Genomic DNA, 24,519 nt, shown 5'->3' on the forward strand with positions numbered 1-24,519 from the left:
TGGTTAAAAGAGTAAAAGTGAGGTTTTGGATTTCTTAGGAGAATATTATTGAGCAACTATTAGTGTGCAGAATTATTATGCAACTAAATGAAAAAGGAAAATATTCCCATCTCACTTGTTTATTTGTTAGGCCCCTTTCACATGGGGTGGATCCGTTGGATGGACTAGCTTAGCAGGAAATATCTCCATTGATCCCCGCTGAGCAGGCAGATGACAGGTCCATCTCTGGACACTGTGCAGAGATGGACCTGTCAGTCCCCCTGTCCTCTATGGGTAGATCAGCTGAAAACGGACTACATGTGAGAGCAAATCCCATATACACAATCCTATACCCACAGTTGATCCAGAGGATCTCTACTCCAGGGAGAATAAGTAGGGTTGCGCCGATACAAGTTTTGTTTTGTTTTTTAAAGGGTAAATTTATTGATGTTTCACAAAATAAAACAATAATGGCAACAAATCCATATCTCATAAAATACATGGTTAAATAACAATAATAGAACATCAGTTTAGATAGAAGTATAGTTGCTCAATATACATCAGTTTATGCATTATCAAAATCTCTAAAAAGAAAACCATATTCTTAATGAACCTTAAAGTGCATCCAGCTGATCATAAAAAAAGAACTAACAAAACAACAAATCTTATGCCACTTACACACGAACGGTTTTCCCATCGGAAAAAAAAACAATGGTTTTCCAGACGGAATTCTGCTCAAGCTTGTCGAGCCGAGAAAATTGAAGTTCAATGCTTTCGAGCATGCGTCGACTTGATTATGAGCATTCACTTTTTTTGCGCGTTGAAACTGCATACAGACGAACGGTTTTCCCACTAGGATTTTCCTGATGGGAAAGAAGAGATCCTGCGCTCTTCTTTTTTTTTTTCCGGCAGTTTTCCTGTTGGAAAAAGTCAGATGGAGCATAAACACAGTCGGGATTCCCAGCCAAAAGCTCTCATCTGCCTTTTTCCAACGGGAAAACCAATCGTGTGTACGGTGCATGAAGTAGATAATATAATCTGCATGAGTCTAATCTTTTGTAAAGTGGTAGAATTATAACTGTATCTCTTGAGTAAATACCCTTTTTGATGCATGCTAGTAGTCTGCAAACCTTGCTTGCTACTGCTTGGCATTGCATGCTATTGCTTAGTCTGTGATCTACTAGGGCCCCCAAATCCTTTTCCATCCTCCATTCGCACTACTAATGATACTATTGTCACAAGGAAATTTTTGGATTTGGTCCCTTTTCATTCCTTTCAATAGTTTACATACTACTGATGCTAGGCTGACTGGTCTGTAGTTCCCAGGTATATACTTCGGTCCTTTTGTGAGTTTTGGTACTACATTTGCTTTTCACCAATCAGCTGGTACCATTCCAGTCAGTAACCTGTTTTTAAAAATAAGGGAAAATGGTCTGGCCATTCTTTGAGAATTCTCTGGTATAAGCCATCTGGTTCTGGTGATTTGTTTTCTAGTCTTTTTTTGCCTCTTTCAGCCACAGGGGTACATTCAATATAATGTTATTAACTCTTGACCCACTTCCGCTGCTCATCATTTACGGGGTTAATATGTTCTGACCTAGCCTTTTTGCTATTATATTTGGAAAAGTTTGGGGGATTTTTTTTTACTCTCCTCAACAATGTGTCTCTCATAAATAAGTTTAGCTGCCCTGATCTTGCTCTTGCATTTTTTTTATTGCATTATTTGTAGTTTTGGAATGCCGATGGTCACCCTTCAGCCTTAGATTTTCTAAGAACAGTTTTTCTCATTAATATGCCTTTTACATTGGTATTTAGCAACCCAGGTTAAACTTTTGCTTTTTTATATTTGTTGCCTATTTTAATGCATTGACTAATGTGACCATTTAATATATCCTTAAAGTGTCCTTTGTTTCAAGAATTTGATTAGATTCGATTAGATTTGCTTAGTAAAGTTGGCTCTTGAAATGTAACCTTCTTGTCATACTGTCGTGTCTCCTTTTCCTATAGTTTATGGCAAACTGAATTACTCTGCGATCCCTGTTATCTAAGTTACCCCTTACTTCCACATCTGCAATCAGCTAGTCCAGGTCCAGCAGAGCATTATTATAGTTGGGCTTTCCACTATTTTTGACTCATGAACTTGTTCTGAATTACATTCAAGAAATGACAACCCTTAGTAAGAATGAGCAGTTCCATCTGCCAAATCAATATCAGGATAGTTGAAGTCCCCCATGAATATAGCATTGCCCTGCCTTCCCACTATCCCAACTCTTCCTCCGTCTTATTGTTATGGGGCCTATAGCATACACCCACAATTAATTTACTGTTTTTTTTCGACCCTTTGAAGCTCAAGCCACAAAGACTCCACCTCATCACTAGCCCCATTAGCAATGTCATCCCTCATATTCAACATCAAATCACTCTTGACACACAGGCACATCCCTACCCCTCTTCTATCTGCCATATCCCTCCTATACAGGGAGCACGCCTGGACAGTCGCACATGTGGATTTTCACACTTTATGTGAAAAACAGCAGGCCAATCAAATTTTTTCTGTGTATGGCCAGCTTTATATCCTATAGTGATGACAAGCACATCCTGAATGTAATGCTGATAAGTGTAGCCTTGGAGATAAAATATAAAACAATGCAGTAATATGCCACAATAAGATGTTTGAGCTGGACATTGTCTTTAAAAGGGCATACACCTAAGAAGGAATAAAATGGGTCTGTATAACACATTGTATTACTGCAGTAATGTTTTGTACATTATTCAACAAACATGATGCAATCATCTGAAACTGGAGAACATAAAGAGAAGGTCAACTAAATGAATTCATAGACAAAGTAGAAACTGCTCAGTTGTTGTTAAGAGAAAAGATGTGCAAAGGAGGATGTAATTACTGTGCATAAAAACATTCATGGCGCCAAAGTGAAACCCTTTTTGGCATCTTGATCAGTATTGAGTCTCTTGTATCACACAAGGTCACCTCCTTGTAGTTTGATTAAAAAATACATTTTCCCTTTTTCCAGGAAGGGCTGTAAAACTATCTAAGATCTCATTTTCAAAAACACAGAAGGAGAAGGAGTTAATTTCTTTCTGGGAGTCCCAGGTGTTTGCATATAGCCGTGGCCAGCAGTCTGTACAAATCAATAATAGGCTGACATTCGTTGAAGCTTTATGCATGTAAGCAATGGAGGAGTGGCCCTGGATGCAAACTGTGTCGAGGGCTGCTCATCTTTGCCTGGACACATGTAAATGCTTGGATGTACAGTTATATGCATAAAGCCATGGCATCTGTCACAAATCATCATTGATTTGTGCAGGCTGCTGGCTGCAGCTGTATGCAAACACCTCTTACACCTGGGTGCAGAAATATGACATTGTATGGCCCTCTGTGGGCGTGCGAATGAGTCTTAAGTTAATTGCAGATATGTTGAACTGAGGTTTTGTTTTTAAAATCTGAACTGTAGTAATCAAGAAAATGGCATGTGTTGGAAGGCAACATGGTTTAATATAATATGTCTGGAGTTTTACTGCCTGGTTGGTACAGCCATTTGGCCTATGTTGGAAATTGTCATCTTGGAATGCCAGTACAGCAAGTTTACCCAGCAGGGTGTTCAAAATAAGGAGTCATACATTGGAATTCATATCCTAACAGGATGTTCTTTCATAGGCCTCCTAATGTGATGTAGAGGAGCATCAGATAAGACCTCCTGAGGAGGTGCGGATTAGAATGACTGACTGATTTCCTGGATAGGGATGGACGGAATGACCCCCTGTTCGGTTCGCACCAGAACCTTCTAACATCATGGAAGTTTGAAACTGAGCAACAAACCCCATTGAAGTCTATGGGACCCCAACTTGAAAAATCAAAAGTTCCCATTGTGAAGGCTTATATGCAAGTAACTGGGCATACAATGGTTATGGGGGGTCCGGGTGCTGTCCTGGGGGACATGTATCAATGATTTTTTTTTGTAAAAAATGTAATTTTTAAATAAGCAGTGATTTATTGATGCTTAAAGTGAAATCATAAAACTCAAAAATTCCTTTCAATATAGTGCACGGGGGTCTACCTGTAAAGTGGCACATCTGTACTGTGTATAGAAGCTGCAGCAATAATTGCATTTATAAAGCCCAAAAAAAATGCAAGCTTTCTTTATTTTGTAAGCTTGTCGAGACCATAATGTACACTGGGAACAAGATTAGAGATTTTTTGAATAAATTCTGGTGTCTCTTCCACAGACTTTGGATAGAAGTAACAAGTGTGGAAAAATTGTTCTTTGGGTGTCAGTGGCACCTTCACAACGTAAACCTATAGAGGTACTCTTCATGAAAGCAAGATTTGGCCTTGCTGTCAAAAGTTTAAATGATATGTAATTGTCAAACAGGTGTAGAAAAATTGGTCTTTGGGTGTCAGTGGTGCTTTCCCACCAAAAACCTATTGAGGTACTCTTGATAAAAGCAAGAATTAGCCTTGCTGTTCAAATTTGAAATGATATGCAATTGTCAAACAGGTGTGGAAAAATTGGTCTTTGAGTGTCGGTGGCGCCTTCACACTGTAACCCTATAGAAGTGTAGCGATGGGTTACTACGTGTTACAACATCCACTCATTTCACCCTGCTCCCAGACCTTCATTAGACATACTTTTCAGTCAATGAACGGTCTTTTGCTTGTTTTTGTTGTTTTTATAAGGGGATTGAACTTGGTTGGGGAAAGCGACATGGGATGACCATAGGATAAATTAGTACTTTGTAGAATAAAGTAACTGCGTCACACTTCTTAGTACAATAAAATGGCTGATCCTAAACTTGACAGTCTTTTACCTCAGAAACACTTCGACAGAATGTTACCTCAGAACACTTATTCACTTCTTCCTCCAGCACACTACTTTACTGTTGAAGTCTTAACAATCCTGTTACACCATAAGAACATGACTAGGCCTCACTCTGAATAAGTCCCAGTGTAATTTCTTGATGACCTTTTGTGGGCCGGTGCCTGCAGTACCCATTTATGGTAGCAACCGATTTACTTGATAAGAATAAAAGATGATGGACTACTGATCCCAGCAAGTCCGAATAGCAAATCCTGTCTGCCCTCATGGCTGCTTCGATTTGACACAAAACTCCCACAGTCTCTCCCTCTGGCACTACATCCAGCTCCCCTGGCATGTCTCTTCCAGATCTCTCCATTGTACTTTCCATTCACTGACATCTGCCCTGGATCCTTCCTGAATGACTTACTCCGGTTGTGCGGACCAACTGTCTCCTCCAGCTCCTGTTCCAGCACACCTCTCCATGACCGTTTAAGGAGAGGCTCCCTCCCAGCTCCTGAGCTCCCTGTCTGAGGTACACCCCCCCCCCAGAAAAGAGGTTCCCTCAGGCACAACAGTCCAACACTCCATCATCCAGTTCACTCAGCCGACAACTGCTCCCCCAGCAGGCTGACCATGGGTATATGTAGGAGGCCTGCCCCCTGCCAATCCCAGTTAGGGATTGGTCAGAACTCCTCACATGCACCCCGTGTTACTCCAGCTCTCTGCCCTGCCCCTTTTCCAGAACATTCTCTCTGGAAACAGAGGAGGCGCCCAAGAGCTGAAGTACATGTCAGTCATCTACTGCTTTACTAAACCACTCCCCTGCCCCCAGATCAAAACTAACAGGCCTAGCTCACAGCATATACCTGCTTAAATTTACTTGTGCTGGCAGCTTACACAAAAACTATCTAAGGTAGAGGGTGCTACAGAGTTACTCTTGATAAAAGCAAGCATTGGCCTTGCTGTCAAAAATGTAATGATATGCACCCATCAAACAAGTGTGGAAAAATGGCCTTTGGGTGTTAATTGTGCCCATTAATCAGTGACTTTGGCATCAGGGGCTTCAGCTGCTGGTAATCTAGGACTGATTCACTTTCTGATTCACTTTGATAAATGTCAGACGGACTACGGAGTCTGTGGACAGACATGTTCTATTATAAGTAACAAAACCTTCAGCAGCACTGAATGCCAATTCGGAAAGCAGCCCAGCAGCATAATTGCATACTGGGCAAGTTCTATTCTCCATGACCCAGTAACACAGTAAATCGTCGACTGGAAAGCTCTCCATCTCTGTTTTCGCCCCTAGATAATCATCCACGCTGGATGTGGAAGCTGACAGCCCTGGACGGAAAGGACTAAAAAAATTGCAAAATGCATTACTTAGGCGGTCGCCTTCTCCACCGCTCCTCTCTTGACCAACAAAAGCCTCAAAACATTGTTTTCTACGACACTGTAACCTACCAGAGTCGGGAAAAGCATTAGATAAGCCCCTCTTTAAGGTGTCTTCAAAAGCTTTCATCTTCTGCACTCTGTGGGGACGGGATGAGTTCTGAGACTTTCCCCTTGTAACGGTGGTCAAGGAGGTTTGCCAACCAATAGTTTTTCTGGGTCCTTTCGCAGCTTTGAAGCATGAGGGAGGCTGTGCACCGCAAATATGCGGAGGCCTGAGAAGCAGACTCCTCTGTGTCACTGAGGATTATAGTATCTGGAACTGCCTACTCCCAGCCACATATTACTTCCAAGGGTTCTGGGGATGAAAAACCATCTCTTACTGTTTGACATATGTCTTTTTGTGCTTCAATGCCTCTGAAACTGCCAAAATCCTCCTCCTCCTCCCTCTCCTCCTTTGTGTTCTGTGGCGTAGGAACAATGCTGTCTGCATAAAGTGGGACTTGAGAGGAAAGGAGTCCTCTTCCTCCTGCTGCTCTGCCTCGAGTGCCCTGTTCATAATGTCATGTAGAGTCTGCTCCAGCAGGAACACAACAGGGATTGTGTCACTGATTCATGCATTGTCATGGCTCACCATCCTTGTGTCCGTCTCAAATGTTGACAGTACAGTTCTTGCATCCTATGAGCAGCCATTGGCGTGGGGAAAAAAGCTGAGAAAGCCTGAATCTGTCCTTGTGTCATACTCACACAGGTATTTGTTGACAGCCCTCTGCTGCATGTGTAGCCACTTCAGCATTGCCAATCTCGAGTTCCACCTGGTGGCCACAAGGACAGGGGGTACTTGTGGTTCATAGGACAATTCAGCAGAGGAGGGCATGGAGGAGGAGGAGGGGGTAGAGCAAATCTTGCACCATCACCACTAGCTGTATGGAGACGTGGGGGCACAACAAGCTGCAGCACTTAGCCCTGTCCTCCATCCTTCCGAGTTGCAACCAGTGTGCTGTGAACAAAATATATCATCCCTGACCATGATTGCCGGACCACGTGTCGAAAGAAATGTGGACTTTGCGGCTAATTGCCTTGCCCAACGATGCCACAACATTGCCTTTAATGTGATGGTACAGAGCTGTAATGGACTTATATGAAAAGAAATAGTGACTGGGAACCTGCCATTGTGGTACATCACATTCTGTAAATTCACGGAAGGAGGCAGAATCCACCAGATGAAAAGACAGAATTTGTAGATCCAGCAGCTTTAAAAAGCTTGCATTTAGACACTGGGTATGAGGGTGGTGGTGACTGTTTTTTGTTTTTGCTGCAGCAGATGGGGCAGAGACGGCTAGTCTACAGCTGGAGGTGTGCTACTGGCAGATCTGGGACCTGGGACATCCTGTGCTATATCATCATCCCTGTCAGTGGAGGCTGCTGAGAGGTCATGAGGTATAGAGGGGGAAGACTGACGTGAGTAAGGAGTAACAGAATTTTTTGTGTGCTTTCTGGTGCTCTTGCCAACGGACTGAGTGGTGGGAGGTTAAATGCCTTGTCAAGCATGTGGTACCCAAATGTCTGGTGTTTTTGCCACGCTTGATGTGCTTGAGACAAAGTTTGCAAATTGCAAATTGCAACAGTGCAATCGGCTGCACATGTGCTAAAAAAAGGCCCAGACAGCTGAGCTGTGGGAAGTGGGCCGGGAGATAACAGCTCCACAATGTGATGGAATAGGATGGCTGCTCTCTATTCCTCCATGATGGCTGTCTCATTGGGGCCACTTTCCTCATCTGCTATATCCGGCACCCAAGTCACGTCAGTGACATCATTATCACCATCTCCTCCATCCTCATTACCACTGGAGACAACTTGGCAATATGCTGTGGCGGGGGGAACATGACTGCCAATTTGTGTAGCAGTGTTCTCCCCTCTCTGTAGGCTCATGTTCCTGCCTTCCCCAGCCTTAAAACCAACATTTGAATCATGTAATGGCTGTGCATCGATTAAATAGCTGTGGACAAGGAGGCAGGTTTAGCCACTCTGGGAGCTGCAGTGGACTGCACACTAGTCTGCTTGAGTGCCAGAGAATGAGGATGGTTTAGTAACCCAGTCCCCCACCTCCTCTGCATGCTGTGGAACGGGCAACATCACTAAGCAAAGGAAATTATGCCCTGCCTGAGGACTGACCACGCCCACCTTAGCTGGCCCCCTAAAAGTGCTATGGGAACATCTGCCTCTTCTTGTTGTCCTCTCAGACATGATAGGGGTGCTTATTTAGAAAATGTAATAAAGATGTGGAAATTTGTATGTGGATGCACTGTAATCAATGGAAAGTTGTGTTTGGTGCACTTTAACTTGAGTACTCATTACACAGACACTCCACTGATACACTATAATATACTGCAGTAAAACTGCACTGATGCACTGCAATATTCTGCTTTAAACGTGCACTAAAACACATAAATATACCACATTAAATGGCATGTAACACACTGAATTATACAACGTTAAACTTGCAGTAATGCACTGACATATACTCCGTTAAACGGAAGGTAACGCACTGAAATATACAGTGTTAAACTTGCAATAGCGCACTGAAATATACTGTGTTAAACGTGCACTAACACACAGAAATATGCTGCGTTAAATGGCACGTAACGCAGCGTTTAACTTACAGAAAAGCACTGAAATATACTGTGTTAAACGGTCACTACACTTACACTGACTGAACTACCACTAGATTCACACTAAAGTGACACCAAAGTAAAAAGGAATGGTCACTCACTACATTCACACTGACTGAACTATCACTAGATTAACACTAATGTAAAGTTGAATGGTCGTCACTACACTCACACTGACTGAACGATTCCTAGATTCACACTAAACTGATATGCTACACTGACAATAGAATCAGAATAGCACACTACACTGTCTAGTAGCACTGAACAGAGCACTGTTCTCTCTCTCTCCACACCAAATTAACACTAAAATTGTCAGCTATTGAAAGAACAGAATGAGACATGATTGGATAGAGACATCATGACAGTGTCCAATCATGGCCCTGACAGTGCTCTGTGCCCTGATTGGGCAAATATTTTATTGCTTCAGCCAATCAGGGATTCTAATGCACTGTGTGGCGGCGCAGTGCATTGTGGTCATCCGGTGGGCCGAAGAAACGGTTAAACGACCTGATAATTCGGGTGTTCGTCAGATAGCCTGTGTTGCGGGCGGATCTTTTTTTTTTTTTTCAAGCCTGGCGGCAGCAGCGGGCTTCATGATTGGCGATGGATCTGGGGACATTGTTTTTTTTTTAAATTAAGGAATTGTCATAAACTGTGAATAGGTGAATTTTGTTGAATAGGTAGGGGTACAATGTACCCCATACTCATTCACATAATGGAGAGGACTGGGATCTGGAGGCCCCCTTGTTAAAGGTGCTTCCAGATTCCGATCAGCCCCCTGTGCGCAGAACCCCACAACCACAGCCCAGGGTTGTCGGGAAAAGGCCCTTTTCCCCATCAACATGGGGACAAGGTGCTTTGGGGCAGAGCCCCCCACCCAAAAGCAACCCCCCCATATTGAGGGCATGAGGCCTGGTATGGTTCAGGAGGGGGGCACTTACTCGCCCTCCCTTTCCTGTCCTGCTGGGCTGCATGCTAGGATAAGGGTCTGGTATGGATTTGGGGGGGGGGGCATATACTTTTTACATTTTGGCATGGGGTTCCCCTTAAAATACATACCAGACCCAAAGGGCCTGTTATGGATTGGAGGGGCCCCCACAACATTATTTTAACATTGTTCTATTGCTGGCAATGCCATTGTATTTTTGGCAATTTAAATGTAATTTTTGTTTTCTTTATATATTTTAGTTTTGCTGCAGCAGGTTCTATACACTGTACAGATGCATGGCTTTACAGGCAGACTAATGGGACTTCCCCTGGCATTATATTTAAAGGAATTTTTCCTTTTTATTTTTTCACTTTCACAGCAACATTAAAATCACTACTCCTGTAAAAATTACCGTATTTATTCGAGTATAACGCGCAAAATTTTATACCCAAAAAAAAGATCAAAGTTTGGGTGCGCGTTATACTCGAGGACTTTGTCCCCCCCGCCGCTACCGCCGCTGCTACCGCCGCCGCACACGCCGCTGCTACCGCCGCCGCCACCGAAGCCACCAACGCCGCTACAACGTTAATCACGCGGCGCGGGGGAACATTAGACAGCTTTCGTTTGAATAGCTGTTTTCCCTGCCGTGCGTAGACACTCCCCCTTGGACGGATCTGTCCAATCGCGAGCAAGGGGGAGTGTCTATGCGTGGCAGGGAAAACAGCTGTTCAAACGAACGCTGTCTGTAATGTTCCCGCGCGTCGCACGCTCAGCCTATCAGCGGCCGCAGCAATGTCCCGTCGCGGCCGCTGATAGGCTGAGCGCACTGTGAGTCACCGACCCCCAGGAAGTGGAAGAGACCGGGACCGGAGAACGGGACGGCGATATCGGAACAACGAGGGATCGTAGGCAGGTAAGTGAAAGTTTATTTTGTATAGTTTTACAGCCCGGGCACAGCGGGGGTTAAACGTTTTAGCTTAGAGAACTCCTTTTTAAAGGTAAGGGCACATGGCTGGACATACAAGGGGCATGGCTGGACATACAGGGGGCATGGCTGGACATACAGGGGGCATGGCTGGACATACAGGGGGCATGGCTGGACATACAGGGGGCATGGCTGGACATACAAGGGGCATGGCTGGACATACAAGGGGCATGGCTGGACATACAAGGGGCATGGCTGGACATACAAGGGGCATGGCTGGACATACAAGGGGCATGGCTGGACATACAGGGGGCATGGCTGGACATACAGGGGGCATGGCTGGACATACAGGGGGCATGGCTGGACATACAGGGGGCATGGCTGGACATAAATGATTTTTGGCAATTACAATGATTTCATACCGATTTTTAATTGAAAATTAGGGGTGCGCGTTATACACGGGTGCGCGTTATACTCGAATAAATACGGTATATATAAAAGAAAAATGTTTACATTGATACATGTGCCCAAGGGCAATACCTGGGTCCCCATACCCTTTTGATGGCCGATAACTTGCATATAAGCCTTCAAAATTGGGGCTTTTGATTTTTCAATTTCGGGTCCCATAGACTTTCATAGAGTTTGTAGCTCGGGTATGAACTTTTTACATGTTCGGGAGTTCTGATGCAAATGGAGCCATGGGTGTCCAGCACAACTCTAATTATAAGGTTTCCTCATATCAATGCTTCGAAACTAGATCATGAAGAATTTGAAAGTGCATTCAATATAATTTTAACAGGACACCAAATGATTAATATTAGATTAAACTACACCTCTGGGTTCTTGAATTCTGTAATACATATCATTGTCATTATAGTGTTCTCATCTATTGATTAGACCAATGGTCAATTAATTTATTATCTGAAGTTGATCAATAAAAGGACTCTAGGTTGGCATTAAAAGACCATCTTCATTAGAAAAACAATGTGGTTGCCTTTGGGACTTTCTTCCAAAAGTGCAAGCTATCTGGCTCTCTCTGGCTTTAGTACTTTCAACAGCTCTGTCCCACAACACTTATGGACTTTGAAGCCACTACTGCTGATCTACATACTTGTTTAGTATCAGTGATTTAAAAAGTGTTAAGAGGATTTCAGATGGAAAACAGCAACAGCAGCTCCCATCCGTCTATCTGTATGGTTTTCTTAAAGATTCTGCACAAATATAGCAAGTGCAACAAGGGGGCAGATTATAATTTCTCCTAGGTAAAGCTAAAAATGCACCTCATAGGGCTTGCATACATCACTCAATTTTTTCGAAGTGTTTGACCAGGTTTCAATATAGTATAATGTCAATGCTCCCAAACTACCATTAATGATAAAAGAGGAATCTTTTATAATTGTACAAATTAGTCACTGAACAAATGTAGGGTCAATAGCAAAAAATAATAATTTCAGACAAATGGAAAGGATGGATGATGTGATTTCCTTTTCCATACAAAACCATTTGAGATCAGATTTTAAAAGGCAAAGTTTCACAGATGTGATCTAGTTTGCTCAATAAATATGATACGAGAGAGGTAGCATGAAGAGTTTAAAACAGCCTCTGAGTACAGGTACTGTTAGATAGGATAGCACAAAGAAAGGTATGGGTCACATAAAATGTTCATTTGTAAAATGTTTTATATAAACAAAAAAAAGGATAATAACTATTTATAAATGAGAAAATTATAAAATTATAATTAAATTCACCAAAAAAAACATTATAGCCTCTATTAACTTTTTGTCCCTTTGTTTTAGAACTTAAGTATAACAAATAATTCTGAAGCCAAGGAGAGTTGGTTATTTTAGAATTGTATGTAAATTACCAAGGTTAGCTTGATTGTCAGACATCACTTCCTACATTAGAACGGCTGAACATGAAGTTGATGGTGTTGCGTGGTGTAGGCAGCACTGCTGAATTCTCTGTCTTTCCAAGCTTAAGCTGTACCAAGCTTGCTGGGGTGGTTGTTTGAAGATGGCAGTATGCTGTTGGGAAAATAAATAAATAAGCAGGCTTCTTTAAAGTGGTGCAGGTACACAATTGCTTGAAAAATAAGGTGTTGTAAAAAAAGGCAGACATATTATCCTTGATGTCATGCTTTGGTGGTATTGGCACTTATATTTCTGGTGCTCAATAAGTTAATACTTTTAAGGGTGAGGTACAAACGACCATTTTTCATGACGAGAAAAGTGCAATTTTTTAAATTGGTCATTAAAAAAGATCGTGTGTAGGCTCCAGAGCATTTTTCTTGACGAGAAAAATGGGCATTAAAAATTTAGAACCTGCTCTATTTTTTCTCATCGTTTTTCATGTTGTCATTTTTCTCGTCGTGAAAAACGGTTGTGTGTAGGCTTTAATGATGGGGAAAAAAACTTGCATGCTCAGAAGCAAGTTGTGAGAAGGGAAATTTGCATAATCATCCCAAAGGGTGGCACCATTCGATTGAAACTTACACCTTATAGTGCCATCGTATGTGTTGTACATCACCGTGCTTTGCTCAAGCATTTTTTATCACGATCGTGTGTATGCAAGGCAGGCTTGAGAGGAATCACGTTGAGAAAAACTTAGTTTTTTCCATGACATGAAAAACGGTCGTGTGTATGCGGCATTAACTTTGGGTTAGGGTCAAGTGCTAGATGGTTAAGGTTTTGGAGGTCACATGCCTGATGAAGGGGTCTTGCGTCGCTCCGAAATGTTGCTTTCTGCTGTAACCATGTGATCGCTGATTAAAGTTTTGGACCCATTTTGGAGATCTTAGTGTGCTGGTGACATTACTCTCTCAGGTTTAATATTAGGGTACTATTAAAGTTAATTTAAAATCCAAAGTTTTTTTAATTTTGGATATAGTAGGGAATGGTTACTCTACTTTTGTTCAGAAAAAAACATTCCCCCTCTGGATGATCTATGTACAATGCAAGGATTTTAACCTTTTAAAGATTCCTAACTTTTGTTATTCTGAAGAAATCACTGTTTGTTCCTCTGTGCCCCAAGCTAAGTGAGTCTAATGGGAGTAGTTTCATAATAATCAACCAGCTGCAGCAGAATCAGGGTTCTAATGAGCAAAGTTACAGGGTCTGCATCCCTTTAGACATGTTCCTATTGGGAGTATCTTGACTAAAATGTAATTTTTGTTGCAGATGATGCCTGAAATCTGACTTGTGTTCTGGTGCAGACTTCTGGGGAAATCAGAGAGCCAATCACACAAGAAGGAGGTGATGTTTCTGTGGGGAGCGTTCTGTACGCATTCTGCACAGAAACACCTCCAGGTAGCCATATTGCATTACACTTTACAGAAAATTATAGAGCTGCAGATTGAAAAGGAAAGGTCATTTTTAATAACATTCAATTTCAATATGACTTGTGACACAATTGTATATGATATATATATATATATATATATATATATATATATATATACTGTATATATATATATATATATATATATATACTGTGTATATATATATATATATATATATATATATATATATATATATATATATATATATATATATATATCTCATTTTTTTATCTGCTATTTTTTTTCTATGAAAGTGGAATTACCCTTTAAAGCCAACCCCTGTTGTTTTGTTTTTGTTGCCATCTGTGCCCCATTGATTAGAATCCCTTAAAACCCTTCAACACTCTATCCAAAAAAAATGTTTTGTCTTTAATGTTAGGATGGAGTTACAGTTAGGGATAGGTTTGAAGTTAGGGTCAATGTTGAACTTTTATTTAGATCATGTTTTGGCATTGAGAATTGACAACATCTTAAATAATACAGTGGAGGCTGGGAAGCTAATGGATCCTAACAGTATATTACAGACAAAAACACTGGGCTGTAAAATAAGAATAAAGTTCATTTCCCATGGGGTTTCTCACTCTATCCTTCCAGTTTACCCTAGACATAACCTTAATCCTCACTCTTAATCTCCAACCTTAACCTTCCCTAATAGTATTTAACCATTTGACTTCAAACGTTCCTTACGTGCATCAGGAGGCTCTGCTCCAAAGACTAAAGCCTTGTACACACAATCAAATTATCCAACAGGAATTGTGTGATGCCAGGCCATTGACGGAAAATTCAAACATTTGTATGCTCCATCGAAACAATTGTTGTCGGATTTTCCACAGACAAATGTGGGATAGCATGCTTTAAAATTGTCCGCCAACAAATGTGTGTTGTCGGATTATCCGATCGTGAGTACACAAGGCCTTTGGTAAAAGTCCAAAGTACAAACACGCATGCTCAGAAGCAATGCTCACCATAACACAACATCAGCAGAAGTTACCCAAAGGGTGGCTCTAAAGAGCTGAAAAAACATGTTGTTTCGTGTTTGTTGGCCGACAATTATGTGTCGTTTGTATGCAAAACAAGTTCCTGGCCAACGGCCTTCGGACAAAAGTCCTACACTTTGTCCGCAGAAAATCAGATCTTGTGTATGAGGCTTAACAGTGACTAAGTCAAAGATACACGCATTGATCTGTGATATTATGGCTTGGTATATAGTTTGCTTACTGTTAAATTCAGATTATTTTGTATCCTGTTCTAGATCCCCCTGTCCTCATAAAAAAGATTTGGAAAATGAAAATGCATTATTCCATTTTACAGTAGGCAATCCTTTCCTCTAAGTGTATATCATGCTCCTGGTGTATGTTTTGTTGCTGGTTTTCTCGGTGATCTGAGAGGCTGTGTTTGTTCCATGCTCTCATTTAATATTCTTCACAGAATAACTTCAGGAGTCACTGGGGTATTGTGAGTAAATCAATGACTCTGAGCACGTTGCAGCTTGGATTCAGGGACTGGATGTGTGTGATTAGAGGGCAGAGTTTACAGGCAATACAGAGAGAATCTCATCAAAAGCTAAGAGCTCTTTGAAGCTTTTTGTCTAAGCTATTGACTGCTTATGAAGCTGGAACTCCAAAGATGAGCAACAAAGCAACATTTTTTATTTTAAAATTAAGAATACAATATAACCATAGGCACAAGCTGTCTATGTGTGTAGGTGTCAGCCGCGTCAAAAGAGTTTCATGTGTAGGAATTAAACAAGATTTTTTTATATTTATCACATGAGGTCTGCTCTCTACAGGCAATTTTTATATAGATTTCTCATTCTAAAGTGGAAATGTTAATTCTGTCATCATGATTCAAGATGCTAATAACATTCTATGGCAAAGCTTGTCTAAAGTCAACAAACTAGCCATTGCTGCTGTATAGATTGTTTCAGTGTAACCTTTTTTTAACCACTTCCTTACTGGGCACTTAAACCCCCTTCCTGCCCAGAGGACTTTTTACTATTCGGCACTGCGTCGCTTTAACTGACAATTGTGCGGTCGTGCAACGTGGCTCCCAAACAAAATTGACGTCCTTTTTTCCCCACAAATAGAGCTTTCTTTTGGTGGTATTTGATCACCTCTGCGGTTTTTATTTTTTGCGCTATAAACAAAAATAGAGCGACAATTTTGAACAAAAAATAAATAAATGTTTTACTTGTTGCTATAATAAATAGCTCAATTTTTTTTTTCATTTTTTTTTTATCCTCAGTCTAGGCCGATACGTATTCTACATATTTTTAGTAAAAAAAAAAAAAAAAAAAAAATCGCAATAAGCGACTGGTTTGCGCAAAAGTTATAGCGCCTACAAAATAAGGGACAGAATTATTATTTTTTATTATTTTTTTTTTTACTAGTAATGGCGGCGATCTGCAATTTTTATTGCGACTGCGACATTATGGCGGACACATCGGACTCTTTTGACACATTTTTGGCACCATTCACATTTATACTGCAATCAGTGCTATAAATATGCACTAATTACTAATTACTGTGATTGGCTGTGTCCAAGGGACACGGCCAGCACAGAAGTTCCCCGCTGCGCGCTCGGGAGCGCGCGCGGGGAACGCGGAAAGGGGCGGACGTCAAATGACAGCGCCCCAGAGAAGTAGAACCACCCTGCGGCCGTATATAGTCGTACGGCCGTCGGAAGTGGTTAAAACACTTTTTATCTGTTTTATTTTGTAAAGATTAGTAATAGGTTTGTTGTTTGTGATCTCATTGGTCAGATTTTCCCTTACTCCCTCCCCACAGGATGATCCGAATAAGGATTTCCATCCACTTGATTGACTCATTTGATGTGTTTTTACTTTTAATCTGACAAGTTGAGGTAAGTGGTGTTGCGCTCCCCCTCTGCTGAAATATCTTAAAATCAGGAACTGTTATATTGTTAATATTGACTGTCCTCTTTATTATTTATATATATATTTTTCTTGGATATCTCCATTGTAATTTTTTTATCAAAAAATTATTTTTGTTAATTCATAGAAAATCTATATGATTGTATTCATTATTGCTTTTGTAGTGACCATTTGCTGTATATTGATTCCTTCTTTTGATTACAGTTCAGTTCTAAAATCACTCCTGAAGAAGCTCTCATGAGCGAAACATGTTGAGAGAACTGCAACAAGTTGTTATATGGAACTGAAGTTTCTATGTTATACACTTCAGCTGTTCTTGTAATTATTTATATATATATTTCTGTACTATAAAATTTATAAAAAATCTTTTCTATTTTTCTAAAACCATTGTGTCTCGCACAATTTATCTGCACCGTATAATAGTCCCAGGGTCCTCAGGTACCCAATTCCCCTCTATCTATACTCCCTCCCCTGGTGATCACTTATCATCAGACAGGAAGTATAGAGCAATTTATTCCTTAGTCCTCTCAGATAATAGGTGCAGGCAGGGCCGATATCAGAGGGGTACAGGCAGTATACCTGTAAGGGGCCCGGATGGCAACCGCCCTTTTTGTTTTTTTAATAATTTTTTTGTAAGGGGCCCGGATGGCAAACCCCCTTTTTTTTTATTTTGTTTTTTATAAATTGTATTTAAATTTTTTATATATTTTTTTTTATATATTTTTGTTTTAATTTTTCTTTTATATATTTTTTTATTTTTTTTTTTTATTTTTTCTTTTTATTAAAAAGAACCAGAGGTCCTCAGGGGCCCCCGGATGGCTACCCCCCTTTTTTTGTAATTTTTTTTATATATATTTTTTGTATTTCTTTTTTTGTGTAAGGGGCCCAGAGGCCCCCAGGGCAAATCCCACCCTTTTTTTTTTGTTCGTCAGCACCCAAAGCCCCCCGACCTCAATTTGCAGTGGCGGCACCTCCCCGCTTATCAATTTGTGAAAAAAAATCAGATTAGCCACATTAAAGTGTGTTTCTCTTCTTTTTTTTGTGAACTATAGCAGCACCTCCTACGAGGGTTACAGATAAGTTGTTTCTTTCAAATGTCCTTCTTTAAAATTTGGGGGATGGGAGAAGGTTCACTGCAGATTAAGTTGAATTGTGGGTAATTGCGTTCCCAGCTCCCTGGAAACAGCATCACATCACTGTCAGGTCTCATTTACTGCTACATGAAACACTATTTCTTTATCGTACATCACGGGACACAGAGCGGCATTCATTACTATATGGGTTATATGGAGTACCTTCAGGTGTAGACACTGGCAATCTCAAACAGGAAATGCCCCTCCCTATATAACCCCCTCCCATAGGAGGAGTACCTCAGTTTTTCCGCCAGTGTCTTAGGTGTTAGTCATGGTTTAGCTTGCCTCCACATCCTTGGGATTAGGTGAGCTAACCGGTTCTGTCCAAAAAAGCCTCAGCGCTAAAGTGGTCAGTAACCGGACCCCAAACCCTTGGGGTATAGCCCATAATGCTTTTCTTTTTAGAGAGCTGGACCCTGGGCCCAGAACTTAGAAACCTTTGGGTGCCTAATGTTTCTGTTGCCAGAGTGCTATATGGGCCCAGGACAGTGGATCCTTCATAGGAACCCAGGGCCTGAAGGTCTAGACATCCCCACCGAGATGGGGGAAGATTGGGCCTCTTGCTTGGCAAAGTCCTGCGGCATGGAGCAGGTAAGTGAGGGGAAAAACTTGCGGAACTTGGTTCTTAGCAGGTTTTTTCTGGGGGGTCACAGGGGACATGCCTAAAGTTATGCACTGCATCTGGCAAACTAGTCACATATCATAAAGATAGGATGGCTCTATATGTATTATTCCCCATAAGATGTGACCTCCCTTGTAGTGTTGGAAAAGCATTGAGTGGGGCCTGTGATATAAAAGTATATGTGTGTGTCAGAGAGCTGTGCTTACCTGCAAGCCTCCAGGCGATGCTCCATTCAGTCTTCCTCCTCACGGCCTGCAAAGCAGGCAAAACGCCGACCTCCTCATGGTTGCAGCAGTTTGCTGGAGCAGAGAGGTCCCTTCCTCCCAACCCCACCCCCCCCCCTGTCGGGAGGGGCATTTCCTGTTTGAGATTGCTGGGGGGGAAGGGCGGGTCAGTGGCTTAAGGAAGGGGCGGCCCTTCCTTGTTTGTTCCATATAGCTCATTCAATACTTTGGAACTGAGGAGGAAAGACCAGAACGGCAAGCACGGGGCGCCGAGGACACACAGTGGCCAGAAAGAATATTGCAGTCTTCAGAAAGACTGTTTTCAAGCCTAGGAATAGGCTGTTTCTTTTCCATCTCATAGTTTTTCTTGCAATACTACTCAGGGGGACAGAATGTTTTTTCTTTCCTAGATTTGAAAAAAAGATTTTTTTTTGAAAAAAAAGTGTCATCTAGGGGAGAGGAAGCATTTTTTATCCCCCAAACAGGTGTTTGGGCATTTAACTATTTATAAGTCCCAGGTACCAATAAGTAGCAGGTGTACCTCGGTATTGTACCATGGCATCAAAAAACAAGGGTACAAGAGGTGGGGATTCCCCCAGAGAGTCTGAGGTCTCGGACAATGCTATGCCGCTGCTTTCCCCACAGGGAGCCTTGGGGCCATCGGGATCTGGGGCTGGAGCTGACGCGGGTCAGTCCAACCCTAAGATGGTCACGGAGGAGGTATTACTCACCTCTTTAAAAGAGATGCAGAAAAGCATGGGTAAAATGATAGCCGCAGCTATGCGGGGCAGTAAGCGGAATAGATCTCCGTCGCCCGAGCGCGGACCCTCAGAAGAGGAGGTCCTTTCCTCAGGGGAATTGGACGACCTCTTGGACAAGGACCAAGTAGGTTCAGGGATCGAAGATCCGGATACAGAGGAGTCTGGGGCAGTCTCCCTGAGGGAGAGCTGGTGGATTCAAGGATTGTCGGACTTGGTCCATAGGGCATTCAACTTGCCAGTACCAGATCTCCAGGTATCGACGGTTTCAGCTTTGGGCTCACTGAGGGCGCCTCAAAGCAATGCTGTGTTTCCGATCCATCCTCTATTAGAGGGAGTTTTGTTCCAAGATTGGAACAAGCCAGATAAGATCTTCTTACCACCTAAGAAGTTCTCTGTCCTATATCCTATGGAAGAAATTTTTTTCCAAAAGATGGGCTACTCCTGCAGTGGACGCAGCCATCTCATGTGTTAACAAATCGTTAACATGCCCTGTAGAAAACATACAGGTGTTCAAGGATCCAGTTGATAAGCGCTTGGAAGCACTACTTAAGAACTCCTTCACTACTGCAGGGGCAGTAGTACAGCCAGCTGTGGCTGCGATTGGGGTCGCTCAAGCATTATCGGATCAATTTAAGCAGATGCTTAAACTTATTCCTGCCCAGCAGGCAGAAGAATTTTCGGATGTCCCTAAGGCCATATGTTTTACGGTAGACGCAATCAAGGATTCTATCCAGCAAGCGTCACGTTTATCGTTATCCCTTATCCATATGAGAAGACTCTTATGGTTAAAAAGCTGGGAGGCTGAGCCCCCATGCAAGAAGCTCCTGGTAGGGTTCCCCTTCCATGGAGGACGACTCTTCGGAGAAGACCTAGATAAATACATTCAGACCATTTCAAACGGCAAGAGTACTCTCTTGCCAACTAAGAAGAAGGTTCAGGGGCCTGCGTTTAAACGACAGTATTCCCCTGGGCAGGGGCCCTCTAATGCCAAGCAGTATCGACGGCCTCCTGCAAAAGCAAACTTCGGCTTCAACAGCAAATCACAAGGACAGGCTGTTAGAGGCAAAAGGCAGTGGTTTCGCAAACCAGCAAAACCAGCCCCCAAGCCAACCTTATGAAGGGGCGCCCCCACCCACGAAGGTGGGGGGAAGGCTGCGACTCTTTTCAGAGATTTGGGAAGCCAGCATTCCCGACGAGTGGGTACGGTCTTCCGTGGCCACAGGCTACAAATTAGATTTCCTAAGGTTTCCTCCTCCTCATTTCCAGGAGTCGAGGATTCCAAACGATCCGCCTCGGATTCCGGCCAGTCCTGGAACAGGGGCTGGGTTTCTACTCCAACCTATTCATCATCCCCAATGGAGATGTCAGGCCAATTTTGGACCTAAAGATGGTAAATGCATATCTAAAGATCCGCTCATTTCGGATGGAATCCGTGCGGTCAGCAGCTGCCACACTCCAGAAGGACGACTTCATGGCGTCCATAGACATAAAGGATGCCTACCTTCATGTTCCAATTTATCAGCCACATCAAAGATATCTACGCTTCATGGTGGCTTCGCGTCACTTCCAATTCGTGGCGCTTCCCTTCGGGTTGGCTACGGCCCCCCGGGTGTTCACGAAGGTCCTAGCTCCGATCCTAGCCAAGCTAAGGATCCAAGGGGTCACGATCCTAGCATACCTGGACGACCTCCTAGTCATAGACCACTCGTCTCCCGGCTTGGAGCGAGCAGTGGCCCTCACGGTCCAATACCTCGAGAGGTTCGGCTGGGTCCTAAATCGAGAAAAGTCAGCTTTCCAGCCCACAAGGCAGTTGGAATATCTCGGCATGAGATTAGACACAGAACAACAAGGAGTGTTCCTACCTCTGAGGAAGGTAAAAGCCATCAAGGAATTAATCCTACTGGTTCTAAGCAAGAAAGAACCGACTATTCGCCTATGTATGAGGTTACTAGGCAAGATGGTGGCCACGTTCGAGGCGGTACCATACGCCCAGAGCCACACTCGCATCCTACAGGCAGCCATCCTGTCAGCATGGAGCAGAAGGCCACAGGCCTTGGATATCCCGTTGCCGCTCTTATCAAGAGTCCGACAAAGTCTGTGTTGGTGGTTAGACCCTCAGAATCTACTGAAGGGGAAGTCTTTCAGCCCAGTGGCTTGGAAGATAGTGACCACAGACGCCAGCCTGACGGGCTGGGGAGCAATTTTGGATGGTTGCACTCGCCAAGGTACTTGGGCAAAGCCAGAAAAGCAGTTGCCCATCAACATCTTGGAGCTCAGAGCTGCTCGACTAGCCCTCAGGGCTTGGACGTCAAAATTGCAGGGGTTCCCGGTGAGAATTCAATCAGACAATGCCACGGCCGTGGCATACATAAATCACCAAGGGGGAACCAGGAGTCAAGCCGCTCAGAGAGAGGTGAGCTTGATTCTCCTATGGGCAGAGGCGCATGTGCCCTGCATATCGGCAATATTCATTCCAGGAGTGGACAACTTTCAGGCGGACTTCTTAAGCCGCCAGACTCTATGGCCGGGGGAATGGTCTCTGCATCCACAAGTCTTTCAAGCACTCTGCCAAAGATGGGGAGTGCCGGACGTGGATATCATGGCATCGAGACTCAACAAGAAACTAGACAGGTTCATATCCCGCTCAAGGGATCCGATGGCCTGCGGAACCGATGCGTTGGTTTGCCCTTGGCATCAGTTCAAACTTCTTTATGCGTTTCCCCCGCTCCAGTTACTACCCCGCCTGCTGCGCAGGATCCGGGTGGAACACATACCAGTCATCCTGGTAGCTCCAGCATGGCCCAGAAGGGCATGGTACTCACTCATCCTAAAGATGGTAGTGGGAGACCCTTGGACTCTTCCTCTACGGCCAGACCTGCTATCGCAAGGTCCGATCCTCCACCCTGCCTTACGGCATCTAAATTTGACGGCCTGGAAGCTGAATCCCTGATTCTCAGGGGTAGAGGTCTGTCTCAGAAAGTAGTCTCTACCCTAATCAGAGCCAGGAAACCGGTCTCTAGGGTGATTTATTACAGGGTCTGGAAGGCCTATGTAGGCTGGTGTGAGTCCAAGCGATGGCTTTTCTCGCAAATTTACCATCGATAGAGTATTAAGTTTTCTCCAGCTAGGAGTGGATAAAGGATTGGCATTAAGCACAATCAAAGGACAGATTTCTGCTCTGTCAGTGTGGTTTCAGCGGCCGCTGGCCACCCACTCGCTGGTTAAGACCTTCCTTCAAGGGGTCTTACGTATTAGACCTCCAGTTAAATCCCCGCTTTGTCCGTGGGATTTAAATCTTGTTCTGTCAAGTTTACAGAAACAACCGTTTGAGCCGTTGGCTGAAATTCCTTTGGTTCTACTGACAAGGAAGTTAGTATTTTTGGTTGCCATAGTTTCCGCAAGAAGAGTTTCGGAGCTAGCGGCCTTATCCTGTAAGGAACCATATCTTGTTTTTCATAAGGACAGGGTCGTTCTCCGCCCTCATCCTTCCTTCCTACCGAAGGTCATATCCAGTTTTCATTTGAACCAGGATTTGGTATTACCATCCTTCTTCCCTAAACCTACTTCCAGAAAGGAAGGGTTGCTGCATACCTTGGATATTGTCAGGGCCATGAAGGCCTATCTTAAAGCTACAAAGAAGATCCGGAAAACAGATGTGCTGTTCATTCTACCGGATGGGCCCAAGAAGGGGCAGGCAGCTGCAAAGTCCACCATTTCTAGGTGGATTAAGCAATTAATCACTCAGGCCTACGGCTTGAAAGGGTTGCCTCCTCCAGTATCATTAAAGGCTCATTCTACTAGAGCCATGGGCGCCTCCTGGGCAGCACACCACCAGATCTCTATGGCTCAAGTTTGCAAGGCGGCAACCTGGTCTTCTGTCCACACGTTTACAAAATTCTACAAGTTGGACGTAAGAAGGAATACTGATACTGCCTTCGGGCAGGCAGTGCTGCAGGCTGCAGTTTGAGACCCTCGGATTCCGGGGGCTCCTCTTTTTTGAGTTAAATTTAAAATTTAAAATTATTTTTCTCAACTAAGTTGGATTTATTATGATTTGAGTATATCTCTAAATTAAATCCTTTTGTCTTGGAGATGTTCTCCCTCCCCTCATTGTAAGCATTGCTTTGGGACATCCCATATAGTAATGAATGCCGCTCTGTGTCCCGTGATGTACGATAAAGAAAAAGAGATTTTTAATACAGCTTACCTGTAAAATCTTTTTCTTGGAGTACATCACGGGACACAGAGCTCCCACCCCTCTTTTTTGAGGACCATTTTGGGAGGCATACTGCTTGCTACAAAACTGAGGTACTCCTCCTATGGGAGGGGGTTATATAGGGAGGGGCATTTCCTGTTTGAGATTGCCAGTGTCTACACCTGAAGGTACTCCATATAACCCATATAGTAATGAATGCCGCTCTGTGTCCCGTGATGTACTCCAAGAAAAAGATTTTACAGGTAAGCTGTATTAAAAATCTCTTTTTCTCCTTCCAAAAAGTAGTCAAAAAAACAAAACATAGGTAGAGGTAGACAACTTTTTCATATTGAACATATTATTTTGTATCTTGCAACAAACATGTGGTAGAGCAAGTACAGTATTTAAAATGAATGTTAGAAACCAATCAAATTGCACTACAAGGCAGCTATTGATATGAATATTTCACATTCCTTTGATCACGCTTTTTCTATTTATTGAGTAAAAGCAGGATACTACTTTCTCATCTCGCTGTTTTCTCCCTATATGAACTGTGATTAAAAAAAAAAAAGAAAAAAAAATCCATCTGAAGCAGCAGCTTGCAATTATCCTCAAATAACTCTATAGTAGGGATTATTGTATTA

General features: G+C 42.9%; 1 protein-coding gene across 1 annotated transcript in view; it reads right to left on the reverse strand.

Annotated features, from left to right (window-relative positions):
- SERTM2 (serine rich and transmembrane domain containing 2) overlaps window positions 1–24,519 on the reverse strand; it is a 76,654-nt gene that overhangs the window by 5,944 nt on the left and 46,191 nt on the right. The window contains exon 2 of the mRNA XM_040323871.1: window positions 12,575–12,734. The gene's annotated coding sequence lies outside the window, so the exon portion shown is untranslated. The remainder of the gene's footprint in view (window positions 1–12,574; window positions 12,735–24,519) is intronic.

Source organism: Rana temporaria, chromosome 9 (genome assembly GCF_905171775.1).
Source record: "Rana temporaria chromosome 9, aRanTem1.1, whole genome shotgun sequence".
In the NCBI taxonomy this organism is placed as follows: Eukaryota; Metazoa; Chordata; class Amphibia; order Anura; family Ranidae; genus Rana; species Rana temporaria.